The sequence below is a fragment of the Eurosta solidaginis genome, chromosome 5, assembly GCF_040869045.1.
Source record: "Eurosta solidaginis isolate ZX-2024a chromosome 5, ASM4086904v1, whole genome shotgun sequence".
In the NCBI taxonomy this organism is placed as follows: domain Eukaryota; kingdom Metazoa; phylum Arthropoda; class Insecta; order Diptera; family Tephritidae; genus Eurosta; species Eurosta solidaginis.
Window position 1 is genome coordinate 237,649,643 of NC_090323.1, and position 15,702 is coordinate 237,665,344.

Genomic DNA, 15,702 nt, shown 5'->3' on the forward strand with positions numbered 1-15,702 from the left:
TGAGATTCTGGCAATGCTAAACAACCAGAAAAGGGTTATTAAAATCGGTAGAAATCCTCGAAACCTTGAGGAAGTGTCTTTATCGCTGCATGAAGGAGAATAAGAAGTCTTTCCTTGCCTATTCCTCCTTACTGATAGGAGTTCTCCGCTTTCTTCTAGTGCCCAACACGGGTAAATTTAATCTCATCATTAAATCTCCTTCCACACCATTCTCTGGAACTACCATAAATCTTCCGTAGAACTTTTCTCCCGCATACTTACTAGGCCATCCCAGCTTACATCGACCCAGTCATGATCCCTGGCAGAACAGACAAGAACAAGGCTGTTTTAAAGATAACAAGTAAGGAACCGAACATTACAAACTCAGTTGAGAGCTATGGTGACAACATAAGGGAAAATAACCATGTAGGAAAATGAACCGAGGGAAGCCCTGGAATGTGTTTGTATGACCTGTGTATCAAATGAAAGGCATTAAAGAGTATTTTATGAGGGAGTGGGCCATAGTTCTATAGGTGGACGTCATTTAGGGATATCGCCATAAAGGTGGACCAGGGGTGACCCTAGAATTTGTTTGTACGATATGGGTATCAAATTAAAGGTATTAATGAGGGTTTTAAAAGGGAGTGGTGGTAGTTGTATAGGTGGTCGCCTTTTAGAGATATCGCCATAAAGGTGGACCTGGGGTGACTCTAGAATACGTTTGTACAATATGGGTATCAAACGAAAGGTGTTAATGAGTATTTTAAAAGGGAGTGGGCCTTAATTCTATAGGTGGACGCCTTTTCGAGATATCGCAATAAAGGTGGACCAGGGGTGACTCTAGACTTTGTATGTACGATATGGGTATCAAGTGAAAGATGTTAATGAGTATTTTTAAAAGGGAGTGGGCCTTCGTTCTATAGGTGGTCGCCTTTTCGAGATATCGCCATAAAGGTGGGCCAGGAGTGACTCTAGAATGTGTTTGTACGATATTGGTATCAAATTAAAGGGATTAATGAGAGTTTTAAAAGGGTGGTGGTAGTTGTATATGTGAAGGCGTTTTACAGATATCGACCAAAATGTGGACCAGGGTGATCCAGAACATCATCTGTCGGGCACCGCTAATTTATTTATATATGTAATACCACGAACAGTATTCCTTCCAAATTCCAAGGGCTTTTGATTTCGCCCTGCAAAACTTTTTCATTTTCTTCTACTTAATATTGTAGGTGTCACACCCATTTTACCAAGTTTTTTTCTAAAGTTATATTTCGCGTCAATAAACCAATCCAATTACCATGTTTCATCCCTTTTTTCGTATTTGGTATAGAATTATGGCATTTTTTTTCATTTTTCGTAATTTTCGATATGGAAGAAGTGGGCGTGGTCATAGTCGAATTTCGTTCATTTTTTATACCAAGATAAAGTGAGTTCAGATAAGTACGTGAACTAAGTTCAGTAAAGATATGTCGATTTTTGCTCAATTTATCGTGTTAACGGCCATGCGGACGGACAGACGGACGACTGTGTATAAAAACTGAGCGTGGCTTCAACCGATTTCGCCCATTTTCACAGAAAACAGTTAACGTCATAAAATCTATGCCCCTACCAAATTTCAAAAGGATTGGTAAATTTTTGTTCGACTTATGGCATTAAAAGTATCCTAGACAAATTAAATGAAAAAGGGCGGAGCCACGCCCATTTTGAAATTTTCTTTTATTTTTCTATTTTGTTGCACCATATAATTACTGGAGTTGAATGTTGACGTAATTTACTTATATACTGTAAAGATATTAAATTTTTTGTTAAAATTTTACTTTAAAAAAAAAAATTTTTTAAAAGTGGTCGTGGTCCTTCTCCGATTTTGCTAATTTTTATTAAGCGTACATATAGTAATAGGAGTAACGTTGCTGACAAATTTCATCATGATATTTTCAACGACTGCCAAATTACAGCTTGCAAAATTTTTAAATTACCTTCTTTTAATAGTGGGAGGAGCCACGCCCATTGTCCAAAATTTTACTAATTTTCTATTCTGCTTCATAAGTTCAACTCACCTACCAAGTTTCGTCGCTTTATCTCTCTTTGGTAATGAATTATTGCACTTTTTCGGTTTTTCGAAATTTTCGATATCGAAAAAGTAGGCGTGGTTATAGTACGATATCGTTCATTTTAAATAGCGATCTGAGATGAGTGCTCAGGAACCGACATACCAAATTTCATCAAGATACCTCAAAATTTACTCAAGTTATCGTGTTAACGGACGGACGGATGGACGGACGGACATGGCTCAATCAAATTTTTTCGATCCTGATGATTTTGATATATGGAAGTCTATATCTATCTCGATTCCTTTATACCTGTACCACCAACCGTTATCCAATCAAACTTAATATACTCTGTGAGCTCTGCTCAACTGAGTATAAAAATTTAATTACGTTTGCAGATATTTTGACGAAACGTATACTCTATTTCTTGTTTTCATTAGAAAGGCTCTCCCGTTGGAAATGAGAGCGAGAATCACACACACACGCAGAGTATTTTAACTCCAGTAACAACGTTGTGCGCTTCCAAGCTGATCCATGGAGTATTCTCGAGAAAAGTCCTTTGAAACGAAAGATCGATCGACGGATTTAATTGATTAGTTTCTGAACCATTTTGAGATAACTAGGAAATTATTTTGGGATTATTTAGTCGCTATTTCGTGATCATTTCGGAACTATTTTCGTTCCTTTTCAGGCAGGTAACTCCGATATTGTTAAGTTATTCTGAAATAATTGCGAAATAGTCCCAAAATGGTGCAGATTATAGTCCCAAATATCTCAACCAGAGTATGATTTTATGGTGCAAATTTTGATCAGTAATAATGACTTGCAGATTCTTATATTGACTTAGCCGACGGCATATACATATACCTTCCGGAAACTCTGCTTAGATCAATCAGTTTGGCTGATACTCTCGTCGCTGAACAATTTAGTCTGTCTTTGCCCCCCCCCCCCCCCCCCCCTGCAAAAATCGTTGGATCATATGGTCCACTTGTGTCATACTGGAGTACATACCATTATACTCCACTGTAATGCAGCAATGGTCCAACTCATGTTTCTACACGAACATATTGTAAGCCGATCATTGCTTGTTTTAACACGCTTTTATTAGCTTGGCCTGTATGTAACGGAATCTTTGAGCTTAATTTTCACCAGTTTCTAGAAGTCTGATTAATTTTAAACTTTGCATACGTATCAAGGACCGATGACAATGCATTAATGTGATGGTGTGGTGACATAAGGTCAACGGCCATAAGGTCAATTGGCCTTATTACCACTTTGAATGGCCATAAGTTTGATTGAAACTTTGCACACGTATCAAGGCTCGATGACAATGCATTAATGTGATGGCGTGGTGACATAAGGTCAACGGCAATAAGGTCAATTGGCCTTATTACCACTTTGAATGGCCATAAGTCTGATTGAAACTTTGCACACGTATCAAGGCTCGATGACAATGCAATAATGTGAAAAACCATTCCTTTATTAATGATAGAAGTGGATGCATGGCACATCTACGAAAGAGCATACTGGAGCCCTGTTTAACACGCTTTTATTAGCTTGGCCTGTATCTATCTATGTATCTATATATCCATGTATGTATGTAACGGAATCTGGAGTGGAGCCGAGAGCCCCGGTAATGCAGAGCTCCGAACTCCGTTGCACCTTTTGAAGCATTTTAAGATAGGTACTTTTAGCTAGTGCAGGCCACCAGACCAAGGCACCATAAAGAAGAATCGGGCGCGCAGTTGCTGTGTAAATACAGTAGGTCACCTTAAGGGAGAATCCCCAGGAGGTGCCAATTGCCCTCTTGCACGGTGAACAGCTCTGCTGCTACCTTCTTGGATTGCTCCACTATATGGTCACTCCATAATTGCTTCCTATCCAGAATGACTCCCAAATACTTGACTTGATCGCTAAACGCTAAGAACGTACCCCCAATTCTTGGCGATGTAAGATTCGGTACTTTGTACCTCCTCGTGAAGAGAACAAGCTCGATTTTATCCGGGTTGACTTCCAAACCTGTGGCGGGTTGTACTCCTGGAGCAGCTCCACGATGTCAGCTGGGTCCTTTGGCGTCACTGGAACCCAGGCTCTAGCCCTTGGGCGTGAGGGTATATCCTCCACTACCTTGAGGCGCGCGCCCGGATATACCACCCTTATCAGCGTGACGGCGGCCCTATAGAGGTTGACCGACCTGGCGGCGTCACAAGCAATTAGCTTGACATTGCCCTGGAACCACCCTGCATCGGTGTAAGATGGCGGTGGAACAGGGTTGTCTTTTTAACCTTAACGGCCACCGTAGCGAGCGCGGCCTCGATCCACTTCCACTGTTGTTTCGGGATCCTGCCATTTTCGCTGCTCTCGTCTACAATGCCAATGATCTGCCGACCCTTGGCAATTTCGGCGAAAGACCGCGTCCAGCCTCCCTGCTGCTTGGCCTTTTTCGGTGCCGTGGGGTTGGATTCATCCATGGACCGCTGGCGTTTCGAGGTTTCATCACTCTCGACTAAAACTTTTAAAATTACTTGAACTAAAAAATTAAAAATAAATAAAAGTTTAAAAAAACTAAAAAAAAAACACGCTTTTATAGCAAACCGAACTAAAAAATAGAAAATAATTTTCAATTAAAAAGAGGTTATATAACAGTATTAGAAGGTCAAAAAATCATTTATAGTGAATCACCTCAAAATAAAATTATAATAAAATTTAAGTTATTAACAGAATAATTTAATTCACAGTAAAAAGCGTGGGGTGCTTGATATTGAATGTTACAATCATTCTATTGGCAACTATCTGAGAGGAAAGATATGAAATGTAATCAAATGCACCCCACGCTTTTTACTCTGAATTAAATTATTCTGTTAATAACTTAAATTTTATTATAATTTTATTTTGAGGTGATTCACTATAAATGATTGTTTGACCTTGTACTACTGTTATATAACCTCTTTTTAATTGAAAATTATTTTCTATTTTTTAGTTCGGTTTGCTATAAAAGCGTGTTTTTTTAGTTTTTGTAAACTATTATTTATTAACGATTGTAATCACTACAAGATGTTTATTGGACTGTGGGTACTCCATGGATTACTCTGATGAAATGCTGAGCTGGAGTATATGGTCCAGTCCTAGAACATCGCAATGTTAATTGGACCATCTTTTTTGTATGAATTGTGGTTAATTTTGGAGCACTCGCTTGGTCCATAGCATGGAGTACTCGCGATTTTTGCAGGGCCAGGGCAGCATTGTCTGAACTGCTTTGTTTCTAAGTAGCTTATGGTTTACCTGGTGTGTGCTTTGTGAGTCCACAGAACGGCTCTGGACCATAGAGTGCAGTTAAAGCACCCTGCTTGGCTAGGTAGTCTGCCTCCTCATTACCTTCATGTCCCTGCTGCATGGGACCCATCCTAAGAAAACCTTGGTTTTGACTGCCAGATCATTAAGGCCTTCATTGTATTCATCCACCAGACCGAAGTAATAAGTATTTACCAAGAGGATAAGCTTCTTCGTAGATATTCTCTCCAGCAAACTTTTAATTCATGAATTTTTGCCTGAAAAATAGGGCGAAAGCATCCCAATGTATGGATTCCCTGTTTGCGCTAAAAGTTCTGTCCACAATGGCCACCACAAAATTCATTAAGATTCAGAGCGTAAAGCAATTTCACTTGTCATGTTTCCGCTCTTTAGCTCAGGGATATTTAGAAGTCGCAGTGCAGCAAGGTTTGCCTCTTTCTCTATTATAAAAGGGATGGGAGGTATTCCCACTAAGGGACTAGGCGACGTTCTCATCGCACCCGTTATGCCAACACAAGCTCGTCGATGTAGTTTGCTCTTTTTTAATTGCGATTCTTTACTTGGTCTTCGGCCACCAAACTAAGGAAGCACAGGTGACTGACTACTTATGGCTTTATAACAGTATCAAATTTCCAGTATACCATTTTGAGAGATAGCCCCCATTTTTTGGTATAGAGTCAAGTGTGTACGAAGAAAGCTCGTGTTGCTTTGTTTAAGGTAGTATCTAGATGGGCATTCCACGCGAGGCTTCTGTAGAGTGTAACCCTTAGGTATTTTGCTGCCATTGAAAATCGGATTTTGGTGTCACCCAGGAATGATTCTGGCATGAAAAGTTTTCTTTTCCGAGTAAAGGCACGAGGACGATTTTGTAGGATTGATAGACAGTCCTTTGGTATCACACTAACTTTCTATGATGCGCTGGGCTTGTTGGATATTGTTTCCTCGTGCATCTCTGTGATGCAGATTACTTAGCCATCAGCATAACCTTGTGTCAAATCCATTGGATTTAAGTAACTGAAGGAGGTCATCTAGGACTAGGGTTTACAAAAGAAGAGAGAGTAAAACCCTTGAGGGAAGCCCATAGTAGCCACAACTGACTCAGTTGTCTTTTACAGATCAAGAGTGATTTTTTCTTTTTAGCATGGATAGCACCCAGCGAACGATCATTGGGCTTATATTCTTGCCTATCATAGCTTGTTCGATAGCTTGATGTGTCGTGTAATCGAAATCCCCTGAGATGTCAATAAAAGCGCGGATTTCTATATTTTTAGACTCCAAAGCTTGCCAATTATTTCCATAAGTCTATGAATAGCAGTCTTCGTAGATTTTTCGAACTGATAAACCAATTGAGTCCAATACAGAGGAAGCTTTTTTAGTGTGATCTCCCTAATATGCTTGTCCAAAATTTTCTCTATACCTTTTAGCAGAAACGAACTGAGGCTAGTTGGTCTATACTACGAGGATAGTTTCTCGGGTTTGCCTAGCTCTACCTTAACCTCTGTTCCCTTGTTTGGAATGTAGCCGAGCAGTAGAGATGCCTTACATAGGTTGTATATATGGCTTATTCCCTGCCGTCACAGATAGGGATGGACTCCATCCGTTGACCTGGTACTTAACTCCGTTGTTTAGTCAAGCAAATTCTGGTAACACTAACCACACATGCAGACTATGTGATGTCTTGTTGACGGACCATGTCAACCTAACCTAAACGTTACAATTAATATCTGGTTTAAAGTAAAGTTTACTTTGAAATAAACGTTTCTTCCGCACACAAATGTATGCATATCAGCCCTATTGTTTAGATCTGTACTTCAGTACAATTGATCCTTGATCTGTGAATTTTTAACATGAAAAACCTTATAAGTCTTCAGAGGAGGAATACTTTTAACTTGAGTTTCCTTCAATCTGTAGAACGAAATGCAAAGCAGCAACACCCCAATTCAGGGTGAAACTTAGCACTAAAGCCTGTCTGTGCTGTAATTACATCCACATGTATGAAGGCATCATACATACCTACAAAAATGTAGAAAAAACACGAATACTTTAATTTAATAATTTTGATATCTTCGCTTTCATTCCAGCATATCCATACTACAAAGCCCAAATGGCAACGCTCTTCCTGTTATCTGCTTAGACCAGACCAATTATTCTGCTTTACCACCTCGGACTTTCATACATTTGTGTGTACATATGTATATGTATATGTATGTGCGTACGTACATATTTGAAATATTTAAAAGGCACAACGAGCACTGCGAAATCAACCAACAATTTCATATGAAAGCTTACGAAAGTCGTAGCAAAACAGTGAATGAATGCAAACGCGAAAGGCAGTTTCCTTGCTTTTTTTTACATTTTCACGAGAGTAATTTGCCAAAGAGAACAATAATATATTGCGAAAGAGAGCACTAAAATGCTAAAAACAAGCCAAACCTGAGCATAATAACAATTGCAGAGCTCCAAACAACCGCCCATGAACTAAACAGTTTGAGAAGCCGTCTGCTAAGGTAATACATAGACATGAAATCACTAAAAGTGGCCTCCCGGTCCCCATTAATCTCGCTCACATACAGCTCCATCCATGGGAGGCATTAATAAGGAATACGAGGGTTACTTTTTATGTTTTGAGACGCTGCAATACAAATATAAATTTAGATATTTTGATTTATTTCGAGGTTTTAAGCAAATGGCCGGCCTATCGATCGGCAGTGTTGATTGCATAAACGCAGTTTTCTTTGAGCTCATAGTTTAGGGGTGTCCTCATTCAGCAGTGGGAGCATATCTCCAAAGCACATCTTACAGACGCCGAGGAAAATATTGGTTACCGGCGACCATGGAAGAACAACTGGTACGATGCGTTCAGCGCTACGTTAAAATCGAGGAGTGTGTGAACGCTATCGCGAGTTGAAAAGGGAAGCGAGACGTCTTTTCGGGAAGAAAAAAGCAGAGGCAGAAAGGCGTGAGTGCGAGGAGCTTGAGCTGCTAACTACTAGGAATAACGACCGAAAATTTTACAAAAAAATTCGGCTACAGACGGAAGGTTTTAAGACCGGGGCAAACGGAAACGGACCTTGTAACTAATGTCCAGAGAATACTTAGATTATGAAGGGAACACTTCTCTGCTCTCCTAAATGGAGACAGCGATTTACCGCACAGGGATGATGAATCCGATCCCGAAATCGATGATGATGGAATAAATGTATGAAGTCAGTCTAGTCAGAATAGCAATAACCAGATTGAAAAACAACAAGGCCGCGGGCGCTGCCGGATTGCCGGCGGAGCTATTCAAATACGGCGGCGATGAGTTGATAAGGCGCATGCATCAGCTTCCCCGCAAAATATGGCCGGACGAGTGTATGCCCGACGATTGGAATCTAACAGGGTAAACAAAAATTCCGTGCGAGTTTTTTCCTTTCTCACATTCCTCGTATTCTAAATAAAAATTCCTTGAAAGTTTTTTCACTTCTCCTGTTCGAAAAAGCGGAAACCGGTAATGCGAGAAAAGTAGGTATTATGAATGTGAGCGAGAGGGGGATTTGTTTGCCATTTTTTAGGAGTTTTTTCACTTGTTAAATTAAAGGGAATGCATCAAAATAGGTAAAGTAAATTGGTTCTTTTAAGAAAGAACACATATTTGTACAATTTTGGTCTAAAATATGTACTTTCTACTACAATATTCTTTATGTTAAGTCGAAAAGTATATTAGATTATATCATAATAAAAGCAATAATGCAGGCATCCCGAAATTGCGCAAGGATTTTTTAAGAAGGCTTAAATAGATTTTGGCATATGACGAAGGACGAATTCAACTTGACTTGGCCGCTAGAAAATTGCTTTGCTGAATGGAAGCAGGCAACTCCGGCGGATTTGTGTTACCCCCCGTCTTCCTCTTATGTTCATTTCAGTGAATACAACATGAAATTCAATACTGTGCATTGCTTATATTGTGACGAATATTAGTATCACTAAGTGATACTCACATCACTAGGCGGTTATTAAATAAAGGCACAACAACAATAAAGCAAGCTGCCACTCTAGCTACATAAACACATTAATCATAATTTACCTACATACATACAAGGCAACGGAGAGATACTCATAAACACATGTAATCATCAGCCGAATTAGTACTCCCATATACACACGCACATGACTATCCGAGAGAGTATAAACTACAAATATACATACACGCAGATGGCTGGTAACCAAGCATGAAGTTCACGAAACTACCTTAGACCTTAGTAGAAATAAGCGAATGAAGCAACGGAGAGTATAAAAGCAGCACAAGCTGAGTAATCAGTTTGATTTAAACGTGCTATTAGTTGTGAAGTATAATTGTGAAGTACTACTCTCAAATTAGTCTAAATATACACCAGTTTTCAATACTAAATAATGGAGTGATTTGTTCAACAGTTTAGGGATTCGAACGTTAGTAGAAGGTTTCAAATAAGCGGAAATCCCCTAAATTCCTTACAATATTTTGTTTCTTAATTTCAAACAAATTTGCAACAATAACTAAACATTTCAATTTTCTAAACAAAATAAGAAACGCGCAACGAAAAATTGACAAAACAGCTGACTTCGAAAATTCGAAATTCCTCTTCCCCAATTATTGATCTCCCTAGGAGAATAGAATTGGAGGAATTTTTCATCAGGAATAAATAATCCGCGAGAAAAAAATTCCGAGGGAATATTTAGAATTGTGCTGTAAGTGTTCTTTGCCCAGTCCACAAGAGAGGAGATACTGCAAACTGCGCTAACTATCGCGGAATCAGAATCACTTTAATTGTTACTAAGTTATCATCAAAGTCCTCTAACGGGAGCAGTTTCAATAGGGTTGTGCCATAGGGACGTTGCTGTTATGTGGGGACATACATCTGGATCAAACAGATATGTTTTCTTAGACCACTTGGAGGTAGGGCTAAATCAAGGAGCTGTTTTCTGTTAGCAACCCGGTTATGAAAGCTATTTTCTGTACTCACATTACAGGACGTACTTACCAACCCTCGTACTGAGAATACGTAATACTACCACCAGCACAATTACTATGATGATGATGATGATGAACGCGTAACTCAGTGAGTAAATTGAGTTGGCTGCCATTTGCTACACTGGGGCACATACAGTCATGTGTAAACTCTGCCACACCAGTCGAAACATTTGAAATTGGCATTGTGCTCCTCAGTCTATTTTTGTATAAGTCAAGTGAAGACCGATGTTACGGTGCGCGCGCGGCATTTAAGGGTTAAAAATTTTTTAAATTAATTTTATATTTTGAGCAACAACACCCCTTTTGTTTGTTGCCGGCATCTGGCAATTTGGTATATAGAGATGGAAGCAGTCGCTGACTCTATCATAATCGTAGCACGTTTTTTCCTTAAAACTGGTCGCAGCAAAACTATATACATACGTACATATTTAGAAGACAGCAGCCATACATGTAATTTGTATGAATTTATATATTTTAGTATTTAAGTGTGTGTGTATATAAAATATCTAGGTGCGTTTGTACAGTGAAATAGGCATCGTCCGTCTGCCTCGCCAATGTAAAACTACAACAACAAAATTCGTGTAAAATCAACGAATTTCTCTGCCTCCTCGTAATGAAATTTTCATAGTTTTAGGACTTACCTACCCAAATGCCAAGACTAAATTATAAGACCCAACGATAGACGCACAAAAGGACAGACGTTGTCACACACAACATTAATCACAAGCACGGTTGCCACAGTCTGTTTTCATTTGGGACCAAAATTCGTCGAAAAAAGGACCAAATTTCAAAAAAAAGGACCAAAATTTGTTTTCATTTATTGGTATAAAAACAATGTAATAATCAATAACTTAAAAGGTACAAAACAACGCGACGTTACAAACAAACAAAAAGTGCTTCAATTAAAATGTATGATAATTATTGATGATGATAATTAAATACATTTTCATTTCAGTCTTAAAAACTTAAAGCATATATGTTTATAATATATTCTGGGTTACATCGAAAAAAACGTATAATAAAAACAATTTTATATCGTTCATTGCATAACTTTTCTAGGACCAGCCTATGTCTTTCATCGACCAAACGTAATGAAGTCCTGGGTTTTGCGTACAAATTTCTTTGGCTAACATTATGTGGTTGATTGAAATAAACTCCAATTTATTGCGTAATTTGGCTTTAATAAGAGACAATTTAAAAAGTGTTCGCTCTGCGGCCGCCGAACTATGTGGCAGACTCAGTAAATCATATACAAACCCAAGCAATTCTTCAAAACACTTTTTGTTCATACCATTTCTATAAAAACTTACTTTTTCCCAAAAAGCTAAAACGTCTATATCAGGCTTAAAATCACAATTTAACAGTCTTAAAAGCTTCCATTGTATAACAACAATATCTTGATCGCACTTTATCAAGTACGAAAAGTTATTTATTAACGGTAATATAGAAGTTTCGGTTTCTGCTAATACCTTGTGGGGAGTAATTGTACATAAAACTTGTATATCACATCTAGAAAAATCAAAGCATTTTTGCATTTGCTCTAAGAGTTCAATATAAAAATCTAAAATATTTTTTTTGCCGCAAGTCGTTGTACATTTGTAAAGTTATCGCTTTCAAGGAATACTTCAGCTTTACTTCCAACAAAAATATTTTTTAATTCAAGGTAGTAAGTTTTATCACTTAAATAAAAAATTTTTAAGCATGCAATAGGGGAGTGTAGTAGTTTTACATAAAACGCCAAAAAATTATACGGCTATGCATTTGCTACGTCATGGCAAATACGCAACATAAAATCCCGTAGTTTATTTTTTCAATTTTGAATAGCAAATTAACAACTGTCAAAAGAAAACAAAATATGCACACAAAAATTTTAAACGAAAAAAAGTTGTTCAGGAGAACACTAAATACAGAAAATTCTGAACTCCCTTCATATTTTTGATGTACTCATTATGCATGAAGTTGCTCAAGATAAGCTTGAAGTGTGCTTCAATTGGATGGTATAGGAATGGCAGACGAATCTTTTCTGATTGGAACTCTTTATTTAAGGTATTTTTAATTTTAAGAATATAGGCGAGAAACAGCATATACGCTTTTATTTCGGGATCTGACATTAAATTTGCTAATTGTATTGCACTAACGCCACTTACTTCGAGACACGCACAATGTTACACGACAAAGCGTTCTATGTAAAACCGGCCAATAGCTATCGGCTCTGCTGGTGAGAGTTACAAAATTTGTATCAGTGTCGCATATTGTTATGAAAGTAAAATAGTTCAAATAATCAAATCAAAGTACCAAAATCGTGACGGCTCGCCCAAAAAGGACCAAAATTTAAAAAAAAATAGGACCAGCGGACCAAACGGGGTTGGAGCGGACCAAATTTGGTCCAAATGGACCCAAAGTGGCAACCGTGATCACAAGTATGGATGTACACCCATACATACGTCGTCTCACTTCGTGAGCAAGCAATATTTATTTGCCTTATTGCGTCCCTGACTTCTTGCTTGCCTGTTTCACTGCCTGCCTTCTTACCCCCTGCTTGCTACGCATAATCACTATAAAGGAAGAGGAAATCGACGTAGGCAGCGGTAAAGAGAAGTAAAGCCGGAGGCAGAAGAAAACTCGTCGTGTTGAATGTGGTAGTGAGCAAGCAGCGACCGATTGTAGTGTTGGTTTTTGAATATGTGAAATCGAAATCCTCAAAAACTGCCTACCTATCGGTTCTGCCTCGCAAACTCTGTTAACTATATTTGTACCTCCTTCAGCACAGTACAATTAAACCCGATGTATATTTAGTTTTAAATCGGTGCAGCTTGAAGGTGCGTCACGTTAATATTTATTAGACGGTGTTTATACGGCGAAAAACGAATTAGTTGCCTACGTTACAATACGATGGAAATCGTTTTTTGCTATACGATTTGGGTTGCATTAAAAATATTAAATTAAATAATAAAAAATACTGCAAAATGATTGGAGAAAACTTGTACCACAATAGTATTTAGTTGTTGTTGTATATGTGTTATGCTGCTCAGGTAAAACGGATAAACCTCATACAAGAAATTAATAACGCAAAAAAGCTGTTATGGAAGGTACGAATGATCAGAGTAAAGAAAGTTGCAATATTACCTACCTAATATTTAGTGCAAACGAAGTGGAGATCTAAACAAGAGCAGCAAACTGCCTTTACAACAAATACAAATAGAGCAGTTGAAGGATTAATCAAACAAAAAACATTTCACGGTATGTAGTGCCGTATTTAGCTACAAATACATACATACATACATGGCTGATTCTTTTACAAGTCGCACACTACAAAACGTTACATTTATAAAACGCTTGAAACTTTTTGTACGATTTCTTTATATAAAATTATTTTACCCGACATTTTTATACTCAGCGCGCTTTGCACGCAGAGTATATTAACTTTGATTGGATAACGGTTGGTTGTACATGTATAAAGGAATCGAGATAGATATAGACTTCCATATATCCAAAACATCAGTCTCGAAAAAAAATTTGATTAAGCCAGGTCCGTCTGTCCGTCTGTTAGTTAACACGATAACTTGAGTAAATATTGAGATATCTTCACCAAACTTGGTACACGAGCTTATCCGGACTCAGAATAGATTTGTATTAAAAATGGGCGAATTCGGATGATAATCACGCCCACTTTTTGGAAAACACAAAAAACCTGATTATTTAGTAAATAATACACCTAGAATGTTGAATTTTGACGTGTGGACTGATATTGAGACTTGATAAAAATTTAAACGTTTTTTTTTAAATGGTCGTGGCACCGCCCACTTGTGATAAAATCAATTTTACAAATATTATTAATCATAAAACAAAAACCTATCGTAACAAAATTCGACAGAGAGGTTCGGTTGCCTTTACTATAAGGAATGCTTTGGAGAAAAATTAACGAAATCGGTTAAGAACTACGCCCACTTTTATATAAATGATTTTTAAAAGGGTCGTATACGAAAATAATAAGCTATATCTTTGCAAAAAAGAGATTTATATCAATGGTATTTCATTTCCCAAGTGAATTTATAACAATAAATAGGAAAGCTTCAAATTTTACAAATGGGCGTGTCACCGCCCCTTTTATGACTAAGCAATTTTCTATGTTTCGGGAGCCATAACTCGAAGAAAAATTAACGGATCGTAATAAAATTGGGTACACAAATTTTCCCTATAGCAGGAAATATGTATGTCTAGAGAAAATGGCCGAGATCGGTTAAAGACCACGCCCACTTTTATATAAAAGATTTTTAAAAGGGTCGTATACGAAAATAATAAGCTATATCTTAGCTAAAAAGAGCTTTATATCAATAGAATTCTACTTTTTAAATTGAATTATAACATTAAATTGGAAAACACGAAAATTTTTGAAAATGGGTGTGGCACCGCCCCTTTTATGACTAAGCAATTTTCTATGTTTCGGGAGCCATAACTCCAAAAAAAACTAACGGATCGTAATGAAATTGTGTACACATATTTTCCTTATAGCAGAAACTATTTCTAGTAAAAATGGACGGGATCGGTTAAAGACCATGGCAACTTAGATATAAAACAAATTTAAAAGGGTCGTAGACTAGAATAATAAGCTATAACTTAGCAAAAAATAGTTTTGAATCAATGATATTTCACTTATCAAGTTTTATTGTAAGAGGAAATGGGGAGACAATTTTTTTTAAACGGGCGGTGCCACGTGTTATGTAGAAAAGTAATTTATCTGAAATGAAATTTACAATTAAAGTTCACGCTGAGTATATAATGTTCGATTACACCCGAACTTAGATACCTTTATTTGTTGTTATTGGTTTCTAATCTGACGTCAGATTTTCCAAATTGATTCATGTTTTCGAGATATTCGTGTCTAAATTGCGATAAACGCCGTTTTCTGCTATATCACAGGCCGACAAAAATCCAAATAAATTTTGTAACCAGGGTCCGATTTACGTATTACGATGAGTGACTGAAAACCATTTTCACTTAAGCGATAACTATGCAACTGTCAAAACTTTTTCTACAAATTATAATAAATTATGGATCTTACGAGTACTATTTTTATCGCTAGTTCAAATATGTCATTAATCCGATCCTAAAATTTTAAAATGTCGAAATTTTTTGCAATAAAAAAAACTGAAAATGATTAGTAATTCTAGAATTGTGGATTTTGTAAAAAAATTGGGGATTTTCTGAAAAATTGAAATTATTTGTTTTTATATTTTTAAATTTAGTAGCTAAAATTTGTATGATAAAATAATTTATAAATATTTAAAATTTTGAAATTATTTATTTATAAATTTTATTTTATTTTTGTAAATTATTAATTTAAATTTTTTATATACTATATTTTTTTATTGTTTTTTATTTTTTTTTTATTAT

At 37.1% G+C, this 15,702-nt stretch overlaps 1 protein-coding gene across 9 annotated transcripts in view; it reads left to right on the forward strand.

The window, feature by feature from the left end:
- The window catches only part of LOC137252891 (serine-rich adhesin for platelets), a 98,067-nt gene that overhangs the window by 3,267 nt on the left and 79,098 nt on the right, over window positions 1-15,702 (forward strand). The window contains exon 1 of one of the 9 annotated variants that reach the window (XM_067789023.1): window positions 7,615-7,825. The exons of 4 other annotated variants lie outside the window; for them this stretch is intronic. The gene's annotated coding sequence lies outside the window, so the exon portion shown is untranslated. 4 more of the 9 variants (XM_067789021.1, XM_067789016.1, XM_067789020.1 and 1 more) reach the window with 4 other exon arrangements.